The sequence below is a fragment of the Anneissia japonica genome, unplaced genomic scaffold (assembly GCF_011630105.1).
Source record: "Anneissia japonica isolate Jap-2015-1 unplaced genomic scaffold, ASM1163010v1 scaffold251325_len469956_cov165, whole genome shotgun sequence".
Lineage (NCBI taxonomy): Eukaryota > Metazoa > Echinodermata > Crinoidea > Comatulida > Comatulidae > Anneissia > Anneissia japonica.
The window spans coordinates 69,178-76,540 of NW_022730291.1; the positions used below are offsets into that span (position 1 = coordinate 69,178).

The following is a 7,363-nucleotide window of genomic DNA, read 5'->3' on the forward strand; positions in this document are numbered from 1 at the left end:
AGTATCTTTGTTGAGAATTGATAATAAAATACGCGACGACTTGGTAACGAAAGTTTGGCACAAGTTTTTTTAGATCCAGCTGTAGGGGGCGTCCCATTTTTCATATTCCCACCATGCATTTCGGTTGAACACGGTGGAACACTTTTTTTGTGTGGAGAACTCTATCTTGTATTTCTAGTATCTTTGTTATAACTCTGGCATCGACATTCTAGGCGCACGTGCGTCCCTACACGCTGAACGTCACAAAAACCATAGCAACCAGATCATAAACCGTCAGCGTACGTGAAGATTTACCCACGCGCGTGTTAGTTGCCATGTTAGTCGCGCGTCGTGCGGTGATTACAAAGGCCTAATGATATTTTGCACTATTATTAGATTGAAATATATTCTTCATTTCAACATTAATTTTACCAAAATTGTGGTGAATTGTCGTTCATGAGACTCACTTCGCAGAAAAAATTAATAAATGTTCCGTATATACTCAAATGTTCGTCCTCGGCACCTTATGCCAACATTGTCAAAATGACAGATTAATGTTACATAAGAACATGAAATTTTATAAAATTCGTAAAATTTGAATTGCTATAACTTTTTATTTTCTTGGTAAATTTCCACAAATCAATTTGCAGTTTATAGAAGCATTTAACAAGCTCGCGGTAAAAAAAAATCAAATGTAACAGACATTGCGAAGTACCCAAAATTAATAAAATAAATACTAACACCATAAAACGAATGGCACGCATAGACTAATAATTGACGGCTGTACTCGCAACTAGTATCGGATTGTCGATGCCACAGTAAAGATCAAAGGACTGTACGCACGCGCTATGTTCGAGAGCGGAGATGTGCGTCCTTTTGTTGAATTACCTTGCTTAAAGATAGAATACCCGATCGGCAGTGGAGGTCCCGATTTGTGGGAAGAGCATGCGCACATACTCTTGGAAGCACCGCTTCCATTCCAGTGTTAAATTGGCTAATGTGACGCCAGCACACGGTTGTCAAAATAGCAAATTTAAGCGTTGTATTGCATGCTCTGACTCACATTAACTCACTATACGTGATTGGCCGATATTGAAAACCAGCAATGCGGAAATTCTAAGCAGCTGAGAGTACGATGCGACCGACTGTGACTTATCCTAGATAACAAAGTAGGCCAAACATTGAAAAACTTTGCTATTCAAATGAACTATAGCAATCCACTCGAAAAAATTAAGGTTTAGGCCTATATAGAAGATTCTGACGTCATACAGAGTAGGCTTAAGGTTTTATTCTTTGAATTTTTATTCCTAAGTCGAAATATAAGATACAAAATTAATTTCAGACCGGATTATGGCGTCCCGAAATCTCAGGCTCGGTCGGTAAGAATTACAAAAATAGTAATGTGTATCCTCTGTCGGTGAACGGAACAAAAGCAAAGTAATTTTTTTACATCACAAACCTTCTGTTTATGTATGAAATAGGCCTAACTCTTAATCCTATAACATATCACTGATAAAATGTAACTTCATTAGCGAATTAGATTTCCACCCATGATGAAATCGGGGACCTTTTGCGCCTGAAGATAATAACCGCTACATCACGAAACCATGGTAACATTAGGAAATAGTCTGTATCATCATGAGAATTGAAAATCATTGGAGGGTTAAAAAATGTAATTTACTTTTTAAAGCAGACGTGATAACCACTACACCACAAAACCTCATTGTTTTTTTTTCTTGTTGCAAACAGCTTATTCGCCTATCACGATAAAAAAAAATCACATACAAGTTTAGATTATTAAAAATTCAACTTAATTATAGGAAAAAAATCGAAGGTTTCGCCCGGGGTCGAACTGGAGACCTTCTACGTGTAAAGCAGATGTGCTAACCACTACTCCACGAAACCTTGGTGAGCTTTACCAAATAGTCTGCGTCGTAAGAAAAAAATAAACAGTGGCAAAAACGTAATTTAATTATCGGGAGCTCGAACTCTGCATGTGGATCAGACGTGACCACCATAAGACCACAAAACCATGGTTAATTGATAGGCTCATGATAAATATTCTTTATCATGAGCAAAAAAAAAAAAAAAAGAAAGAAAAGAAAAGATTAGTATTAGTATAAATTTCTAAAAAAGGCTTCATTAGCGAATGAAAATAATTACACCACGAAACTTGGAGCTACACTACACAGAATGAGCAGATCCTTGGAAGTGAAGCCTGGTTCTCGAGACTGCTTCATTCCACTTCTTCCTTAAAATTTCATCTTTTGGAAACTGGTGGAAACTAACGTTGTGTAAATGGTTGCTATCACAACCAGCAGCCACAAAACGAGGCATACTGACACTTTAAATTAATCGGGAAAACATTCTATAGAACTTTGTTTCGTGCTGAATACTATCGATTACTGTATGTTTGTGTAGCCAATGCCGCGAACATCTAGATGTTGTACCGAGTGTATGTCATATCCGGTAAAAGTCAAATGTGGGTCAAATTCAGAAGGCGGGCCTTAGGAATACAGAATCCATAAAAATATGTGCTTTAAAACTCGTTTTTCAGAAAAGCGCGTTTTCTAAAAATAAAAGGAAAGGCACACATTTGTTTATTATTCTTTATTGTTTTATTACATTTTTACAGTAACAACAATATGTCATTTTAGATGGCCTTTAAAAATGCAACTTAATTATAGAAAGAAAAATCCGAAGGTCTCGCCCTGGGTCGAACCGGGGACCTTCTGCGTGTAAAGCAGGTGTGATAACCACTACACCACGAAACCTTGGTGCGCTTTAACTTAATTAAAAAAAAACAAAACAGGAGCACGAACTGGAGAACTTCTGCGTGTAGATCAGCCGTGACAATCACTACACCACAAAACCATAGTTAATTTACTAAATAGTCTTTACCATGAGAACAAAAAATCATTGTAGGTATAAATTTCTAAAAAGATAATTCCATTGGCGACAGAACATATCAAAAAGTTTCGCCTGGGTTCAAACCAAAGACCTTCTCTAAGCGTGAAGCAGAAATGATAATCATTACACAACCAAGCTTTGGTAAATTTAGGAAATAGTCTGTATAATGAGAAAATAATCATTGGCCATCATAAATTATTTGAAATTGTCACTTAATTATAAAAAAAAAATGAAAGGTTTCGCCTAGGCTCGAACAACTATGGACCATTTGCGCGCGAAGCAGACGTGATAACCACTTACAAAACATTATTTACGAAATATTCGAGGCGCTTAACAATAACATAAGAGAGGAAAATAAACCATAAATTAAATTAACAGACAATATATAAAACAAGAAAGTAATATACAAATTATGTATTATTTAAATATTTAATTTTCAGAAAAATCCAACAGCAATTCTTAATCGTCGATAACCGTAGTTGACTATCTCTCTATCTCTTTAAAATGATGGGTCATTTACTGGAATCGATTTGCTGTTGTTAAAGACATGAGCAAATTATTGATTGAGTTTATTTATTAACCATAGTCAAATATATACAAGGAAACAATAATAAACATAAACAAGTACAAAGTGTGCAACAGTAAAACTCGGGTTAAATGGATATCCCAAAAAAGTAAACTACTTAATTCCATTGGAGTCCAGAGAGAGAAAAAAAAAAAAAAAACCGGAAAAAAACAAATTGCACTTATATAAAAAAAATTATATAGGTGCCTATAAAATTACATTAAAAAATTGGGGAAAAATTGCAAAAATGGAGGCAAAATGAAGGCCAAGAGAATTAAAAAAACAGCAAAATATTAAAATTGCAGTTAAGTTGGTTTCCAAGTGTACAATTATGCAACATTCTTATGCTAATTACTCAGTTTAACAATTAGCGACACTACGCTGGAATGCATGCAAGCCTCTAATGGTTTTCACTTACGGTACCTCAATCAGAGCCTTATAATAGGTCCATGCTAAAGCTGACTATCAGTATAGTATATAGCCCGTCCTCAACGGCGACAAATACAAGTTACCGTGTATGTATTTATTCATTCAGAATAAAGAATTCCATGAGACCCTAAAAAAACTCAGTATGAAAATGATGCCTGGTCCCCAATTAATAAACTCAAAACACAAAACGTACGCAAAATGCAAGTACCAGGAAGACATTATGAGCCCCATAAAAAGTTTGGTTAAAAACGAAAGGTATTGGCCTTATATGCAAAATAGACTGTACATACAGAAATCAACTTAGAGCCGCCAAAATAAAAATAAAAAATACTACAAAAGTAGTGTCTCCTGTAAAAACTAGTAAAGCAAATAAAAAAAAAAAAAACAAGGTTACGCCCGGGCTCGAACCGGGGACCTTCTGCGTGTAAAGCAGACGTGATAACCACTACACCACGAAACCTTGTTATTTCTTTGTTTGTTGCAAACAGCCTATAACAGGCAGTAGCGGACCGTAGGGTAAATTGCAGGGTATGCTAGGTATTGTCATACCTAGGATGTGAGCACGCCTGCATCCCTGAAAAAAATACTCATCCATCCCTAGCCGCGCCCCCGCCCACAAATCATGTAGTTAAAATATTACCTCAAATCACCTTATTTTGCGAGTTAGGACCCTCACATAATCACCGATCCCCCACCTTCCCACCCCCATCAGCTCCTTTCCATTTCAAGACCCATACGCCACTGATGCTAGGGCCTGCTAGTAGGAAAAGTTCGTAAACCTACTACTATACAGAATCAGATTGAGTTCTATACTTAAAATACAAATTTATGTAATTTTTAATACCGGCATGGTTGTAGCGTCTTCTCTTCAAAAGAATTCCTATTCCTGTATTTTAACAAGTTTCAATTCAAATAGGCCTAATAATAATTCAAAGCTTCTTCTATACCGGTCATATGTATGCAAATTTATTTAAACTTTAATCATTGAGATTAGGCTTAAAGCAATGTAATTCAACAAAAGGACGCATATCTCGGGACATCAAAGGTTATAACCAAAGATACTAGAAATACAAGATAGAGATTATGTCACGGTTCGATGAATTATTAAATCCTAACCAATTCCTCACATATTTCACAATACTGTTTTCAATTTCATTAAGGGTTTTAACTGTGAATGTCATATTACAAAAGTAGAAGTTACTATAAAAGTGGTGACTCCTGTAAAAAATTAGTAAAGCAAATTAAAAAAAACAAGGGCACGCCTGGGCTCGAACCGGGGATCCTGTGCGTGTAAAGCAGACATGATCACCAGGAAACCGAGACGTTAGACAAGCGATTTTTAATTATTATTCGAAAGAGGGCGTATTCCATGTTTGATTGATTGTTGCATTATTGTTAATAACGTAATGAAGATGATATATATGCAATATATCATATATATAATATAAATATATATATATATATATATATTATTTGACTTTAAATTATTATCAACTAATAGATTGTTATGCAATATATCATAAAAGTATTATATGTATATATATATATATATATATATATATATATATTATTTGACTTATAATCATAATCAACTAATAGATTGGTTTTTTTTCTTTTCTTTTTATAAACATCTAGTTGGACATAATCATTTTAGCGGAGATGGTCAATGGTCATATATTTATATAGCACCTTCCACAGGAAAAAAAAAACCTTCTCAAAGCATTTTAACAAGATAACAATGATGACGATGATAATGATATTAACAATAGTAATGATAATGATAAAGTGATGATTATGATGTTATTATTGATAATAATAAGAATATTATTGATAGTAATAATTAATAATAATCATAATTATTATTATATAGCAAAGAAAAAAACGATGATAATAAATTGATAATGATAAAAATGATGATAATAATCAATACAATATTAAAATTATTATAAAGTGACGATATGATGAAGATGACGATACTACTACTACTACTAATAATAATAATGATAATGATTATAATATTAACAATATTATACTACTACTACTACAACTACTACTACTACTACTACTACTACTACTACTACTACTACTATTACTACTACTACTACTACTACTACTACTACTACTACTACTACTACTACTACTACTACTAATAATAATAATAATAATAATAATAATAATAATAATAATAATAATAATAATAATAATAATTAATAAAAAAAAAACCAATAATAGTAGGCCTAATATTGATTAGGAATTCTACATCAGGGGTAAGCTAATAAACTATTATACACCATATATTTATACCGTAATCACCATTTATCCCCCAATATATCTCATTTTAAAAGATTAACTGAAAACCTATGTCAACAAAACATGGAATGCTTAAAACGCTTAAAGAAAATTGTCTAGAAAACCTTCATTTCGATCAATCCGATCCCTTTTCCGATTCATTACAAATATGCCAGACTACGATTGATGTATAATATTAAAGACAGATCGAAAGTCATTTTGAAGTGATTGTAAATGGTGACAAGTTGGTGACAATAGTCAGCGCCGCATTCAAACGCCGCTAAAGAATCCCTGCCTAAGAGACTCGCGCCACAAAGTATACTGTAGTAATTACCGTATTTCGATAATTAGGCCTAGTAATCGAAGCTTAACAAGAAGAGTTAAAGCTTGCCCGCCGACTGGCGACTTACATCAGAAGACGTATTTTTTAGGCAATTGAGGACCCACGAACAAACTAGTTGATGCCCGACTTGCGTACAGATTGGTACCCTTGTCTGTTTTATTCGTCTACTTTTTATTCGACTCTTCATCAAGTCAAAAAAATCTTCACTTCTCGTCGACCAGGAAATCTTATAATTTCAATTCGGGATATGAAACAACATTGCGTTGACATCAGACATTATTTTGGTAAGTCTTGAATTTTTATTATAAATATAAGATTGATTTCATTTCAGAATTATCCACACAGAGTCCTATTGCAAGTTTTCAGTATATAGTAGCATTCTGCTGTTTGTATAAATAAGGTAGACAACGAGTCATAATTAAGCCTACATGCTTACAGTTTTATTGAACGAATCAGTATATCGCTGTGTCGAATATAGTCGGAATTATAACATTATAATTCGATGAATATAGACAATATGAAGAACAATTAATTCGCACTCGGTGAGTATATATTCGTTATGCACGCCAGCTTTAGTAATATAGGCCTACACACACAAACACACATATATATATATATATACATATATATATATATATATATGTATATATATAGGCCTATATGTATAAAATGAATATAGTACGCTTATAAATTTGTATATCTATTATGCAAATTTATATTTAGATTTATATTTAGATTTAGATATATAATATAAATATACCGTAAATAAACATATTTAAATAAATATTATAGATGTATATAAACTTCATATTATAGGTCTATACAGGACCTGTCTCTTATTCACATCT

The 7,363-nt window shown here is 33.2% G+C and overlaps 1 protein-coding gene and 3 non-coding genes across 5 annotated transcripts in view; 1 reads left to right on the forward strand and 3 right to left on the reverse strand.

The window, feature by feature from the left end:
- Positions 1-1,811: 1,811 nt before the first annotated feature.
- Trnav-uac lies at positions 1,812-1,884 on the reverse strand. The gene has a single exon. It is a non-coding gene; the product is annotated as a tRNA-Val (tRNA).
- A 796-nt stretch (positions 1,885-2,680) lies between these two features.
- Positions 2,681-2,753, reverse strand: Trnav-uac. Its single transcript has one exon. It is a non-coding gene; the product is annotated as a tRNA-Val (tRNA).
- A 1,517-nt stretch (positions 2,754-4,270) lies between these two features.
- Trnav-uac lies at positions 4,271-4,343 on the reverse strand. Its single transcript has one exon. It is a non-coding gene; the product is annotated as a tRNA-Val (tRNA).
- A 2,189-nt stretch (positions 4,344-6,532) lies between these two features.
- The window catches only part of LOC117114806 (homeobox protein Nkx-2.2a-like), a 42,332-nt gene continuing 41,501 nt past the window's right edge, over positions 6,533-7,363 (forward strand). For both annotated transcript variants that reach the window (XM_033258495.1, XM_033258497.1), the window contains exon 1: positions 6,533-6,799. The gene's annotated coding sequence lies outside the window, so the exon portion shown is untranslated. The remainder of the gene's footprint in view (positions 6,800-7,363) is intronic.